The sequence below is a fragment of the Hypanus sabinus genome, chromosome 16, assembly GCF_030144855.1.
Source record: "Hypanus sabinus isolate sHypSab1 chromosome 16, sHypSab1.hap1, whole genome shotgun sequence".
Taxonomy (NCBI): Eukaryota; Metazoa; Chordata; class Chondrichthyes; order Myliobatiformes; family Dasyatidae; genus Hypanus; species Hypanus sabinus.
The window spans coordinates 42,256,663-42,272,750 of record NC_082721.1 but is presented as its reverse complement, the minus strand read 5'-3'; the positions used below and the strand labels follow the sequence as shown (position 1 = coordinate 42,272,750).

The 16,088-nt window shown below is 36.8% G+C and overlaps 1 protein-coding gene across 3 annotated transcripts in view; it reads left to right on the top strand.

Moving 5' to 3' along the window:
- The window catches only part of kdm4b (lysine (K)-specific demethylase 4B), a 558,544-nt gene that overhangs the window by 323,934 nt on the left and 218,522 nt on the right, over positions 1-16,088 (top strand). Inside the window, exons 10-11 of one of the 3 annotated variants that reach the window (XR_009516110.1) lie at positions 2,138-2,227; positions 3,168-3,311. The exons of the other annotated variants lie outside the window; for them this stretch is intronic. The gene's annotated coding sequence lies outside the window, so the exon portion shown is untranslated. Of the gene's footprint in view, positions 1-2,137; positions 2,228-3,167; positions 3,312-16,088 lie in introns of those variants that run through there. 3 annotated transcript variants of the gene reach the window in all.

Genomic DNA, 16,088 nt, shown 5'->3' with positions numbered 1-16,088 from the left:
GATGTGATTGGTGGTGGGGTGGGCAGGCGTAGAGGAAATACATTTTCATTTTGTTTCACTTTTCTGTATACTATGAAAGATAATTTTGTTCAAAATACTTTTCAGAAGTTTGATGTTAATAGATCACTTTTTTTGAATCTAATTGCAATAATAAGGTTATTGACAATGCATAACCTAGAGTTTGCAATTCTTGGAAAGGTATTTTGTGTGTAAGAGGGATGAAATAATAATGTTTTCAGGATTAAAAATGAAAGCCCCATTTTAACAGTTACAGTCTGTCAGAAGATTGCATTTGAGAGCTATCAATACACTTAACATATGCTCTTATCTCAGTTTTTTGTACTAAATCTACAAACATTGGAACACATGGAAAAGTTTCAATGGTTCTTGCTGTTTTTTTGAGATGAATCTTTAATTGCAGTACAATTCTGGATGTTGTTAATCTGAACTGTTTATCTTTTTCTGGGCACCGAGTGCAATACTTGAGAGTAATCCTGTGTTACCGGTATTGTTACAGGGAAAGGAGATGTGTTCAAAGTCAATATCACAATCATAAATGTGGATGACATTCATTGGAATATGTGTTGTGACAGCCACACACTTTTATATCAGTTACAGACTGAGCCAAGGTGTTAAACATAAATGATAAGCTTACAGAAAACTTTTGAAGTGTACGCAAGGTAGTATTTGGTTTCCCAATATATCCTGCAAGTTAACTGTGATACAGATGGAAAGCTGAAACAGAGTCATTATAAAAAAAATATTTAAAAGGGACCCAAGGCAGAATTGTTTCATACAGAGGATGGCTGCAATCTGAAATGCACTGCCTAAGAAGGTGGAGAGTGTAATATTTAAAAGGCATTTGGACAAGTATTTGAATCACAAAGCATAGTTGGCTATGGACCAAGTCTTGATAAATATATGTATGATGGATGGCATAGGCATGGTGTGCTGGAAGGTCTGTTCCTGCACAGTGTGATTCAAGCTGCAAGCGAGCTGAAGTGATTAGATCAGTAACTGCAGTCCTGACCTGACTTTGGAGCTGAAGCCCATCAGTGACTTCACTGCAATCTCTGGCAAACATTGCTTTAACATGATTCAAACAACTCTTGCCTCGATCTATTGTTGCTTTCAAAAATTATTAAGACATTCGTCAGATTTATTGCTCCAGTCACCTCAGTTAAAAAGGTGGATTACCCAAAGGATAATGCTCTGGAACCAAATAAAATTAAGTTGGTTCAAAAGGGTTTACAAAAAAAAGGTCATCAGTCAAAAGACCTCTCCAGGGTCTTCTGAAATAAGAATACCCTGTCAGTAATAGGCTGACAATGAGAATGCTGCCATCTCTTTTCTATCTCTTATTGCTAGTAGTCCCATGGGGTTTTAATTACTAATACCTATCTGTTGCTTTCAGAGACAAGCTGAGTCTGGCAAAGTGTCTGAAACCCATTATTCACTAGGTTTTGAGTGCCACCTTCAGTTAAAATATGTTTGATTGCAGACTTGGGACAGTTGTATATATGTATCCATGCAAATAAATACTTGTTAAAGTTAAGACATTGCTTATATACTCAAAAAAGATACTAGAGAAGTTGTACTCTGGGATATGTGAACTCTTTGCATCATTCTCATGTTGACACCATTCCATTTGAGTCCTGTTGACTTTGGAAACAGTTCAGTCCCATTGCTGAAAAACAAAGGAATCCATCTTGAGTGATTAGTTGTTCCAGTGGTGCTTATATTGACTTGTGATTTATATAGATGTCAGATTATACTTTTAGAAAGTCTGGAAAATTTGGAACCAAGAATCGTCAGTTAGCTCCTCTCATTAATCAACCAAGAAAAACTTATGTTCAGTTCTAACTGAAGTCTCCATAAGACTCCATAAATACTTATGGCTAGTGTATCAAGAGTACGTTTTTAAATACCATGATAATTATTATTGGCAGCAATTTCTTTAGTTTCTATTTGACTCCTTTCCCCCGCCCCCCCCCCCCCCCGTCTTCTTCTCTCAACCCTTTCCATCTTTTAGATGGAACAATTATTATTAGACCATTTATATCTATTTTATATTTTCTCCTGTCTTGGGGAAAATTCTTCATTTGTACCTAGTTCTCCTGTCTTGTTTTCTCTGCAGGCCAAAATTCTACTCTAGTTTAACCCTATAGGCTACATGAGAAGCTGGATTGAAACTTTAATGCCCCAAAAGCTTAGTTCTGGGCTCACAGTAAGTAAAAAGATGTTAACATTTAATTATCATTTACTACAAAAGGCTGGCCATAGTAAACTGTAGAATATTGTACTAAACATGCACCAGGCAATGACCGTCTCTGACCAGAGAGGATCTGATCCTGTAGGGAGAGCATTGCTGAGCTCTCCCTACAACATCTGAGGGAGGTGGGGTCACCATTTGCCAGGAACTTTCACCAGCCATTTCCTGTACATTCTTTGGCGACAAAAGCAATGCATAGACAAGATGTCCTGCAGTGAGTGATTTGTCTCCTGATTTTGTAAAGTCCGTCCACATTCTATTATTCACAAGTTAGGATTGTGTTGGAACGTCATCTCCATTTGTCTGGGTGACTGCCAATTCCAACAGCTCTCAGAGGTAAAATCATCCAGGACACAGCAGCCTGCTTGATTCAATCTTGAGCCACCCCTTTAACATTCATCCAGTGGGTACACACAAAATGCTGGAGGAACACAGCAGGTCAGGCAGCAACAATGGAAATGAATAAACAGTTGACGTTTAGGACTGAGACACTTCTTCAGGACTGGAAGAGGAAGACTGGGGGGAGAGGAAGGAAGATAGCGAGAACGTGATATGTGAAACTTTTTGGGTGGGAAAGATAAAGGGCTGGGGAGGGAGGAATCTGATAGGAAAGGAAAGTGGACCATAGGAGAAAGGGAAAGAGGGGGGAACCCAGGGGGAAGTGATAGGTAGTTGAGAAGAGGGTAAGTGGTTTGAGTGGGGAATAGAAGGCGAGGAGAAAGGGAGGGGTTTTTTTTACGGGAAGGACAAATTAATGTTCATGCTTGCAGAGAGGCTACCCAGACGGAATATAAGGGTGGCTTCATCTTGGCACAAGAGGATGCCATGGACCAACATTTAGGAACGGAAATGGGGATTGGAATTAAAATTCATTGGGAAATTCTGCTTTTGGCAGATAGACGGAGGTGATCGACGGAACAGTCACTGCACAAGAAGCAGATTGTGATTTCTGTTTGCACCATCTCTGAGCACGAGGTGTACTGCCAGTCAAATAACCTCTTCCACAGTGTCAACAAGACAAAGGAGATGGTTATCAACTTCAGGAGGACTCAAACTCACACTCCTCTGTATATTGGCGGCTCAACAGTGGAAAATATGAGCAGTTTCAAACTCCCAGGTGTGCACATCTCACACAACCTCTCATGGTCCCAGAATACAAGTGAGCACCTTAACTTTCTAAGGAGGCTGAAGAGAGGTGGGTTATGCATGTTAATACTCATTGTCTTCTACAGATGCACAGGAAAGAGCTTTTTAACATGTTGCATCACTGCATGGTATGGAAACTGCAATGCAGCAGACAGGGAGGCTTTACAATGGGTAGTCTAAACTGCCCAGCGCATCACCAGCACCGGCCTACCCATCATGAAAGACATGTATTCAGAAAGATGTCAGAAAAAGGTTAGCAATATCATGAAGGATCCCCTCCACCTTGCTCATGGACTGTTTGCCCACTTCCATCGGTGAGGAGGCTAAATAGTATTAATGATGCCAGGACCGTCAGTCTCAAAAACAGTGAAGCAGTAAGGCTGATCAACATCTTCGACCCCCTGACCAATCCCACAATATCACACCCTCCTCTTCTTCCCCCACCCCCCCCCCCCCAACCACCTTTACCATTTCCTATTAGGGTCACTTGTACCTAACATCACTTTATGTACATATAATCAAAGTATACAAGCTATTTGATGTATTTATATTATTGTTTTTTTATTTTGTGGCCTTGGTGTGTTCTTTCATTGTTACTGAGTCAAGGAGAATGTTAGCCAGATGGACTATAGAGCACCCCATTACCTTTGCCACTGATTAGATTGGAGGTTACTTACAAATATTATAATACATTTGTATGAAAGAGGAGAGAGTGAGTGATTTGTATGATAGGTATCATCACAGTATACCTGCGGAATTGCTTTTACACTGCTATGTCTTTCCATTGTTTTTTGGTGCAAGTGAGTCGCAAGAACAGTGTAAACTTTGCCAAGAAAATATAGTGGAGGGCCTTAGTTAAAATTGCAATACTTTTAGATTTTTCTTGCTGGCTGCACAAGTTCCCTGTATTGGGAGCTGATGGCCCACAACACTTGTCAAATTTGATAGAGTTGAATGAAAGCTGGAGCTGCCTCTGCTGAAGGCTATTAAGGGAACCCTGTGAAACATTGCTTCTTACACCTGAGTTGTTACAAGCAGTTTATTTTGAATGTATCTGCCTGAAAAAAAGACAGGTCAACCTGTGTTGGAATTAAACTTTAATCTTAAACTGGGAAAGAATTGATTGAGCTTTCTCACTGAACTACTCTTGGATGATATAATTCTGCAGTTTATGAGATTTGCCAAGTTGCACTTCATTTTATTTTAAGCCTACTCAACTGGCTTGTTTTTGTAACCACTTGGAGTACAGGTTTTATTGTTTAAAAGCACAATAAATTCATGAAGTTTATGGCACTTGGCACAATGCAGTTCTGGAGGACTGGAAAATTGCAAATGTCACCTCCATTCTTTCAGAAGGGAAGTAGGCAAAAGAAAGGAAATTATAGGCCAGTTAGCCTAACCTCAGTGCTTGGGAAGGTGTTGGTGCCCATTATTAAGGATGAGGTTTCAGGGTACTTGGAGAGTAATGATAAATTAAGTCAAAGTCAGCATGGTTTTCTGTAAAGGAAAAACCTGCTTGACAAATCTGGTATTCTTCGAGGAACTAACAAGTAGGGTGGACAAAGGAGAGGCAGTGGATGCCATTTACTTGGACTTTAAGAAGGCAGTAGATAAGGTGCTACACATGGGCTGCTTAACAAAATAAAATAATGTGACATTATAGGAAAGATTCTGGCATAGATAGAGAAATGTCTGACAGGCTGGAGGCAGCGAGTGGGAATAAAGGGGGCCTTTAATTGTTGGCTGCCTGTGTCCAGTGGTGTTCCTCAGAGTTCAGTATTGGGACCACTACTTTTCACATTGTTCGTCAATGATTTAGATAATGAAATTGATGGCTTTGTGGCAAAGTTTGCAGATGATACAAAGATGGGTAGTGCTGAGAAAGCAATGTGATTACAGAAGGACTTTAACAAATTGGAAGAATGGGCAAAGAAGTGGCAGATGGAATACAGTGTTGGGAATAAAGAATAATGCATTTTGGTCAAAGGAACAGAAGTGTAGATTATGATCTAAATGGGGAGAAACATCAGAAGTGCAAAGGGACTTGGGAGTCCTTGTGCAAGACTCCCGGAAGGTTAATTCACACCTTGAGTCTGTAGCATAGAAGGTAAATGCAATGTTGGCATTCATTTCAAGGGGAATGGAATATAAAAACAAGGAGATAATGCTGAGGCTTTATAAGACACTGAGGGACTGATAGTGATGAAACCTCTGTTGTTGATAAATTCTCAGCTGGCAATGAGGAAGCATTCAGGAATGAGATAGATTAGCTGGTTGAGTGGTGTCTTAACAACAACCTTGCACTCAATATCAGCATGACCAACAAACTGTGCTTTCAGAAAGGGGAAGTCGGGAGAACACACAGTAATCCTCAACAAGAGGTCTGTAGTGGAAAGGGGGAGTAGCTTTAAATTCCTTGGTTTCAGCATCTGTCCTGGGTCCAACACATTGATACAGTCATAAAGAAGGCCTCCTAGTGGCTATACTTCTCTAGGGGTTTGGGTAACTTTGCAACATCATTAACAACTCTTGTAAATTTCTAAAGAAGGATGGTGGAGCGCATTCTGACTGGCTGCATCGCAGCAAATGCACAAAATCACAAGAGGACGCAAAGGCTTGTAGACTCAATCAGCTACATCACAGACATACTCCCTACTGTCAAGAATGTCTGTAAGAGACTCCCCACATTAACTGTATAAATCTTTTACAAATAACACTTACTTCAGAGACATGGTACTTTGATTGTTTCAACCACTTTGTTCTCTGTTGTTCTTAACTATATTCTGGCTTTACTGGCAATTAAGTACTTAGTTAGCGTATTGGTAGATTTAATTTAGTAGTTCTGTTCCAAGTTATGTCTACCTATAATGTAGCACCACAGTCTTAAATCTTAAACATAGCTCTGTTTCAGTCATTCTTTGAGTTAGCATTGTTTGTTGAATTAACTGACCATCATGCTTTGCTTTTCAGCCTTATGTACATTAATGCAGGTTTGTTTTGCAATCTTTATCTTGATATACACAATTGATAAAATGTTGTTTCATGGTAACAACAGCATTAAAATAGTCTAGAAAATCTTTAGAATACCCCTATTTATTTATGACTCTTGAACGTTCCTTTAAATTACCTCTTTCAATTTACAGGAGTTAACAGCAGTTCCAAGAATTATGGTGGATACATTTGCTAAAATAAGTTCTCTTGTGAAGACTACTGAGACCCCAGGCCACCTAGCTCTGATGGCCATCTGCATTTATTTGTCTGCCTTTACCTGGATTTATTGACAAATTATGTAATGTGGCAATCTTAGTTGTAGCCTTAATTTGGTTTTTGTTCTAGAGAACTGTAAAAACTAATACTACACACAAAATACTGGAGGAACTCAGCAGTTTAGACAGCTCCTACCTAAATGGTCAATATTTCGAGCCAAAATGTTTTGTCAGGTCTCATGAATAATATCTTGTGATTATTTAATGGCTAAATAACCAAGAACATGGGTCAAATCCCACATCTAAAATTCAGTTAATAATAACCTGGGATTAAAAAATCATTTTAGTAATCATGGCAGGAAAATTACTAGACTCTTTTAAACTAATGCCTTTCAAATTAGAAGTATTCCTGTCCTTGCCCAATCTAGCCTGCATGTAACTTCAAACTTGCAGTGACTTTATTTAAATTAAATGGCTTCTGAGCCATTTCTCATTCAGGCAAGTTACTCTGTTTCATAAAAACTTCTCAAGCAATAAACAGCACAGATATTCCCACCAAAATAAGCATCAACATTGCACATAGCCAATTCATTCCCAACCCAGATAGATAGATACTTCTCCCCTTCTATGCCCGATTCTTCTATTATAGTTATTGGATTAATGGAGTATGCCCGCAAGAAGATCAACCTCAGGGTGCAAATGATGGCATACAGTGCCTATCAAAATACTCACACTCCTTGGAAGTTTTCATATTTTACAACATTAAATCACAGTGGATTTAATTTGGCTTTTTCTTGAAAAACAGAAAAAGATGTACCAAAGTGAAAGGAGATTATTTGGCATTTGATTTACAGTGCCAATAAAAAGTATTCCCCCCCCCCCCACCCCAAAGTTCCAAGACCTAGGTCTCAATACTTGTGCAATTGATTTCTTGATTTCCTCACTTGTAGACCCCAGTCAGATCAGATTCACAGCATCTCCTCCACAATCACCATCAGCACAGGGACACCAACAGGCTGTGTGCTTAGCCCGTGTTCTACTCAGTTTACAGTGCCAATAAAAAGTATTTGTTCCGGCACCCCCCCAGAAGTTTTCATGTTTTATTGTTTTACAACATTGAATCACAGTGGATTTAATCTGGCTTTTTTTGACACTGATCAACAGAAAAGACTCTTTTATGTCAAAGTAAAAGCAAATTTCTACAAATTAGTCTAAATTAATTACAATTATTAAACACAAAATAATTGATTGTGTAATTACTCATCCCCTTCAAGACAATATTTAGTCTATGAACCTTTGGCAGCAATTACAGCCTTGAGCCTGTGTAGATGGGTCTCTATCAGCTTTGCGCACTTGGACACTACAGTTTTCCTCCCCATTCCAAAACTGCTCAAGTTCTGTCAGGTTGCATGGGGATTGTGAGTGAACAGCCCTTTTCAAGTACAGCCACAAATTCTCAATTGGATTGAGTTGTGGACTTTGACGTGGCCACCCCTGGACATTAACTTTGTGTTGTTTTTAAGCCATTCCTGTATAGGTTTGGCTTTATGCTTGGGGGTCATTGTCCTGCTAGAAACATATCTTCTCCCAAGTTTGCAGTTCTCTTACAGAATGCATCAGGCTTTCCTCCAGAATTTCTGTGTATTTTGTTGCATTCGTTGTACCCTCTACCTTCACAGGCCTTCCAAAGCCTGCTGCAGTGAAGCATCCCCACAGCATGATGCAGCCACCACCATGCTTCACAGTAGGTAAGGTGTGTTTTTGATAATGTGTGGTGTTTGACTTGCGCCAAACATAGTGTTCAGTCTGATGACCAGAAAGCTCCATTTTGATTTTATCAGACCATAGAACCTTCTTCCCGCTGACTTCAGAGTCTCCCAAATGTCTTCTGGCAAACTCTAGCTGAGATTGCATGCAAGTTTTCTTTCTAGCAGCGGCTTTCTCTTTGCCACTCTCCCATAAAGCTGCAACTGGTGAAGCACCTGGGCAACAGTTGTATGCACAGTCTCTCCCATTTCATCCACTGAAGCTTGTACCTCCTCCAGACTTGTCATTGGTCTCCTAGTGGCCTCCTTCATTAGTCCCCTTGCATGGTCACTCAGTGTTCAAGGATGTCCTGCTCCAGGAAGATTTACATGTGTGCCATATTCTTTCCATTTCTTAATGATTGGTTTAACTGTATATTCAGTGTCTTGGGGAAATTTTCTTGCATCTATCTCCTGACCTTGTACTTATCAATAACCTTTTTGAAGAGCTGCTTGGAGTGTTCTTTGGTCTTCATGGAGTAGTTTTTGCTGATTCATCAGCAGTTGGACCTTCCAGATAAGGTGTATTTTTACTACAATCAATTGAAACACCTTGACTGCACACAGGTGAACTCCACTTAACTAGTTATTTGACTTCTTAAAAAAATTGGCTGCACCAGGGATGATTTGGTGTGTGATATTAAAGGGGGTGAATACTTATGCAATCAGTTATTTTATGTTTTATATTTTAATTAATTTAGCTCATTTTGTAGAAATCTGTTTGCATTTTGACATGCAAGAGTCTTTTTTTTCTATTGATCAGTGTCAAATAAACTAAATTAAATCCACTGTAAAACAGTAAAACTTGAAAACTTCTGGGAGGTGGGGTGAATACTTTTTATAGGTGCTGTAGCTGTTTGCATTTCTTACCAGCTTCTCAAGGATTGAACAGTAACTGGCATTGCCAGTGATATAATCCACAAAATCAAAGAAAAAGTCATTACTGAGTGATCTTATTCTTCAAAAGACTGGGGTCTTAAACATCATTATAGTATGCAGTAAATTATAAAAGCTCGTGATGCTCTTGGTGTGTCTCCGATGAAATAGGTCCTGCTTTTCAATTTAATGACAATTAGTTGCACATTGAGGATATTCTACTCTATTACAGGTACATCTGCAGATGGGGTAATTATATTGATTCTAATACCTATGACTCATTAAAATATAAAACAGTGATTATTTAGCAGTCAATTCAGGCGTGAATTGCTCTTAGAACTTCATGTAGATTGTACTGGGTTTCTCCACAGATACCTGTTCTGCATTAGAAATTAGTCAACCTTGTGATTCACTATATTTCTTCCTACCACAGTTAAATAGCTGTGTTTGTTATCTCATCTCTTTGCTCACTTCTGAGCATTGCCCATTCTAAGTCAAAGGAATCAAATATACCAAAAGCTTCTGTGATACACGGCACTACTGTGATGGACACAAGAGGTTCTTCACATTCTGGAAATCTTGAGCAACTTACATACAAAATGCTAGAAGAATTCAGCAAGTTGGGTAACATTTGTGTCATGTTGAAGGGTCTTGGCTTTTTAAATGTCAACTGCAGATTCTACTCCTAAGATACTGTCTAACTTGCTGAGTTCCTGCAGTATTTTGTGCTTGTCACTACAATGATGGAATATTTGAGGATATGTAAGACAGAAAATACTCAGTGCTGCAAATACCCAGTGGTTTCAGTATCAATATCAGACAGGCAGTCATACATCTTTACACTCTCATCTTATTTTGCATTAATGAATCTAAGCAATGAGGGAACCTGCCTGAGGATATTTCCATAGCTCTGCTGTCTGCTGAATTCTTAGTTATGATGCCACTCTCGTAACCCTCTAAACTGAGAACTAATTGCCAGCAATAAAGTGTAACAGCATTCCATGATCCCTTTCAGTGAAGCCTAGCACCAATATTTGTACTCCCAAACTCCACTGGGTCACTGCTTCATCTGGTTCTTGTAGTCACCTAAATTCCACATACAGTTACTTTGCTCTGCTGGTCTCAGTTTCTGTTCATTTTTTATGGAAAACAAGTAAACTACAGAGGCTAGAATCTGAATCAGAAGTAGCAGTGGGGGAAAACTTAGCCACTCAAGCAGCATCTGTGGAAAGAAAAAATAAGTAATGTTCTGATCAGTAATTGTCCCTCAGAAGTTTCCTCAGTTCTGAGGTAGAATCATTGACCAGAGATGTTGACGTGTTTTTCTTTCTGCAGATGTTGCCACATCATTCCACCATTCTAGATTTGTAAGCTGCCTTCATCCCAGTCCTGTAGATCTGTGATCTCGAGAACATTTTTAACACCCCTTGCCTTAACTAATGACCTCAGTTATGGTGTGACTCATCTTTGTTCACATTCTTTCTGGGTGTGGAGGTGGGGTTGCGGCATACCTTAACCACATTCAGGCCATGGCAACTAAAGGTACTTATCACAGTAACCAGAACCATGATCAGTGTGGTGTGCTCATCAGCTGCATAGTGCTTTAAGTTCTTTAACTCCGAATGTGCTTAGCCAACCTTCCCATCATGCCCTATAATTACAGTTCTACAGCGATTCACATTTAAAAGAACAAAAGGAGTTTATTCAGTGCTATAGCTTGATCAATTCATGGTATTGAGCTCAGCCCCAAAATCAATTAATTTTCAGATTTTAATTGCTTTGAGGTCTAGGCTACTTCCGGCTTGCATGTATACAGAGATCAGAATTTTGAGGGGGTGGAGTTTCAAGATGGCGACGTAAACATCTGCCTTTTAGGCGCTCTTCACTTTTCTAACTATAATCACCCTTTAATCAAATCTTTTCGAATTTAATCAAATGAGTTGATATTTTCGATTGACTTTTTTTTTCTTAAAACTATATTTGATCTAACTTTGCCGAACTTAAAATGGCTACAAGTAAGAAATCGTCTAAGGAGCCTTTATCTATCGATGCAATTTCTAATCTTCTGGACACTAAACTTGCAAGTTTGGAAAGCAAGCTGGAAAGTAAAATGGCAAGTTTGGAAAACACGTTTACCACGAAAATGTCTGAACTTGAAGGAGCTGTTAAATCGCTTGATACTAAGTTTCAGTTGCAGGCAATGGATATTCAGCGGCATGAAGATAAGTTGGAGACTCTTGAAAAATTAATTGTTGAAAAAGCATGTACACTTGAGGAGTTGGATAAGAAGGTACAATCGACTCTTAAAGTTGTAAATCAGCATAAGTTTAAAATTACTGATCTTGAAAATCGATCTCGCAGACAGAATTTGCGAATTATCGGGTTTTCCGAAAAAGTTGAGTCCGGTGATTTAACTGAATTTTTCTCTAAATTACTGTGGGAAATTTTCGGTGATGAAGGTTTGCAAACTAAACCTGTTATCGACCGCGCTCACAGAGTTGCGAGGTTTTCGTCTATGACTGATAAACCACGAGCGGTGATTGTTCGCCTTCATTATCCTCATGAGAAAGAGCTTTTAATTCGATTAGCTCGTAAAAAAGGTATGATTTCTTACAATAACTTCCAATTTCGAATTGTTGAGGATTATTCTTATGAGGTTATGAGAGCCAGAATCGCTTTTAAACCAGTGATGGCAGAGATTCACTCGATTGGACTTAAACAAGCTTTAATGTATCCAGCGAAGCTTAGAATTGTGCTGAACGACAACAGTCAACGATTTTTCAACACTCCAGAAGAAGCGAAGAAATTTGTTGAAGAATTTCGATTTTCTACTGCAACTTGAACTATGTGTTATGTGGAAGATTTTTCAGAGAGAGGATATCTTTCTATTTTAAGTTTTAACCTATGAAGCTGGGTTATAACTTTTTATTTTTTGATCTATGGGTCGGGTTTTTTTTTACTATCATCATTGTTTATAGATGTTCTTTTTAATTTTTATAATATCTTTTTTTCTTTCTGTTTTGGTTATATACGTTTATATTTTGCAATAATGATTTACCTTTTTTTAAGATGTCGTTTCTTTTTCCCGTAAGATTCTGTTTTTTGTAAGCATTTATTTGCCTGTACTCAGATATGGGACGAATGTTTTGGATTTTTGGATTTTGTTTATATATATTGTACTGTTTATTATATCCCTTTTTTTTTAAATCTTATTTTGTCTTTTAATAGATTGCTGAACTCACATTTGTATTTAGTAATATGGCTTTTTCAAAATGGCGTTTCTTCTTCCCATAAGTCTTTGCTTTTGAAACATCATCTTGTATTTGAACATGGGATTTTTTTTTAAAGGTATATTACACTTTTAAATTTTGACGTTTATACTTTTTTTTATTAATGATTGTGGTATTATATTAGTTTTCTTTTATTCTGATTGATATATATATATATTTTTTGCAACTCTATATCTTAATTTGGGTGTTATATAGTTTTCTTTTAATCTTTTTTATAGAGCTGCCATCTTGAAATGGGGGTAATATTAGTATTAGATTATGCGCCTGCCGCTTGGCTTTTTTTCGAAGGGTGGGGGGAGGGGGTAGGGATCTTTTTTCATGCTTTTGCTTTTTATTTTTTTGCTTTTAGTTTATGGGCCGACTTTAAACTATTAATATTGTTGAGGTGTCATGTTCTCCGGTTGCTCCTGAATCAATTTTCCTCCTTCCTGAATTGTGGGTTATGTGTCTTTCTAACCTTTTATGATACACACAACTAATATTAGTATGATGGATAAATCTGTTAACTTTATCTCCTGGAATACTAATGGTTTAAATCATCCGATTAAACGTAAAAAAATATTTAAAGTATTCCATAGACTGAATGCTAATATTATCTTTGCACAGGAGACCCATATCAGGAGGGAGGATAATCAACGTTTTTTTAGGTTCTGGCAGGGTCAACAATTTCACTCGAATTGTACTGCTAAAATTAGGGGTGTGTCTATTTTTATAGACCCCTCAATATCGTTTACACATCATGAAATTATCTCTAACCCACAGGGTAGATTTTTGTTGATAACTGGCTTACTTTTCCATCGGAAAGTTGTTCTAGTTAATATTTATGCTCCAAACTTTGACTGCCCTGAATTTTTTAAACGTTTATTTACTTCCCTTCCTAATCTAAATGAATATATGTTGATAATGGGTGGAGATTTTAATTGTTGTTTGAATCCTTCGATGGATAGATCTAAACCTATTCGTACTCTTCCGAACAGATCAGCCCTACTTATTAATTCATTTATGGTTGACTCGGGAATTACAGAAATATGGCGGTTTTTGAACCCTAAAGATAAAGAATTTTCATTTTTTTCACATGTATATCATAGCTATTCTAGAATTGACTATTTTCTTATTGATCATCGGTTATTAACGGATGTTATTGATTATAAATATGATTCTATCACTATTTCGGATCATGCACCTTTGAAGTTATCTATTAAGATTTCGGACTATTCCAATAATATCAAATCTTGGAGGCTTAACGCTACTTTGCTTCAAGACCCAGAATTTATCACTTATATAAAACAGCAAATTGACTTGTTCTTCTCAACAAACTGTACTGAAGAAATCGACAGAGGAATACTTTGGGACTCTTTTAAGGCTTTTATTCGTGGACAAATTATCTCATATTCTGCTGGTAAAAGAAAACAAAGATATTTAGATATTGCTTTATTAGTGGATAAAATCAAGGAAATTGATAAGATTTATTCCGTGACTCCTACCAAAGAACTTTATAAGAAGAGAGTTGAGCTTCAAATGGAACATAGTTTACTATTATCTTCTTCAATTGAAAATCAATTAATTAGGACCAGGGCTCAATTTTATATTCACAGTGATCGTACTGGTAAACTGTTAGCTAATCAATTAAAGGCTATCTCGACTAAGCGACAAATTATTAAAATTCGCAAACAAGACGGTAAGTTAACTACTGATCATAAAGAAATTAATAATACCTTTCAAGATTTTTATAAATCTTTATATCAATCAGAATTTGATGGTGACCAGTCCATGATAGATAATTTTTTTAACAATTTGAATATTCCTAAACTGATTGATGAAGACCATAGCCTGTTAGATGCTCCTATTTCTATGGTGGAAATAGGAGAGGCTATCTCATCAATGAATTCAGGGAAAGCTCCTGGTCCTGATGGTTATATAGTAGAATTTTTTAAAACTTTTTCTTCTTTGCTCTCTCCTTGGTTATGTGAAATTTTTAATGATGCGTTTGCTAAGAAGAGATTTCCTCAATCTTTTTATGAAGCTAATATCTCTCTTAATTCTTAAAAAAGCTAAAGATCCTACTTTATGTACATCTTATCGCCCTATATCACTATTAAATGTAGATTCTAAGATTCTTACAAAAATTTTAGCTATTAGATTAGAAAAAGTACTATCACAGATTATTTCAGAAGATCAAACTGGTTTTATGAGGAATCGGTATTCCTTTTTTAATGTTAGAAAATTGATTAATATAATTCATACTTCACCACCCACAATCCCAGAATGTGTTATTTCATTAGATGCTGAAAAAGCTTTTGATAGAGTTGAATGGATATATTTATTTAATACATTGAGAAATTTTAATTTTAGTCCTAACTTTATATTATGGATTAAATTAATATATCATAAACCTGTTGCTTCTGTTCTTACAAATAACTATAGATCCTCTTTTTTTCAATTATCTCGTGGTACGAGACAAGGCTGTCCCTTAAGTCCTTTATTATTTAATATTGCATTAGAACCTTTAGCTATTGCTATTCGTGAATCTCCTAATATTTTTGGTATTACCCGTAATGAGAAGTTATACAAATTATCACTTTATGCTGATGATTTGCTGTTATATATTTCTGACCCTGATAGGTCTATTCCCGCTATTTTATCCTTGTTGGTTCAATTTGGTACTTTTTCTGGTTATAAACTAAATTTAGATAAGAGTGAATTATTTCCTTTAAATGCACAAACTTTATTGAGTGATAGGATACCATTTAAAGTTGTTACTGATAACTTTACCTATTTAGGTATAAAAATTACCAAGAAATATAAAGATTTATTTAGACTGAATTTTTTACCTATGCTTCATCAAATTCATCAACTTACTACAAGATGGTCTCCTTTGTTTTTATCATTAATTGGTCGGATTAATGCTATTAAAATGATGATTTTACCGAAATTTTTATACTTATTTCAAGCCCTACCAGTTTTTATTTCTAAATCTTTTTTTGATAACATTGATTCAAAAATTTCCTCATTTGTGTGGCAAAATAAAAACCCTAGGTTAAGTAAAAAGCAATTACAAAAATCTAAAAAAGATGGTGGTTTAGCTTTACCCAATTTTAGATTCTATTATTGGGCAAATAATATTCGTAATTTAATGTATTGGAAACTAGATTTGGATTCACCACTGTGCCCACGGTGGGTAAATTTGGAATGTAATGAGGTAAAGGGATATTCTCTATTCTCTGTTCTTGGTTCTTGTCTTCCTGCTGATTTAGTTAAATTTAATAAACAAATATCTAATCCTGTTATTAAACATACATTACGAATTTGGTTTCAATTTCGTAAGTTTTTTACTTTGAAAAACTTTGTTCTTGATAGCCCTATTTTACTTAATTTCTTTTTCAAACCCTCTTGGACAGATCAAGCTTTTAACATATGGAAAAGGAAAGGTATAAAATGTTTTCGTGATCTCTTTTTTGAAGATACTTTGATGTCATTTGACCAACTTTCCAAC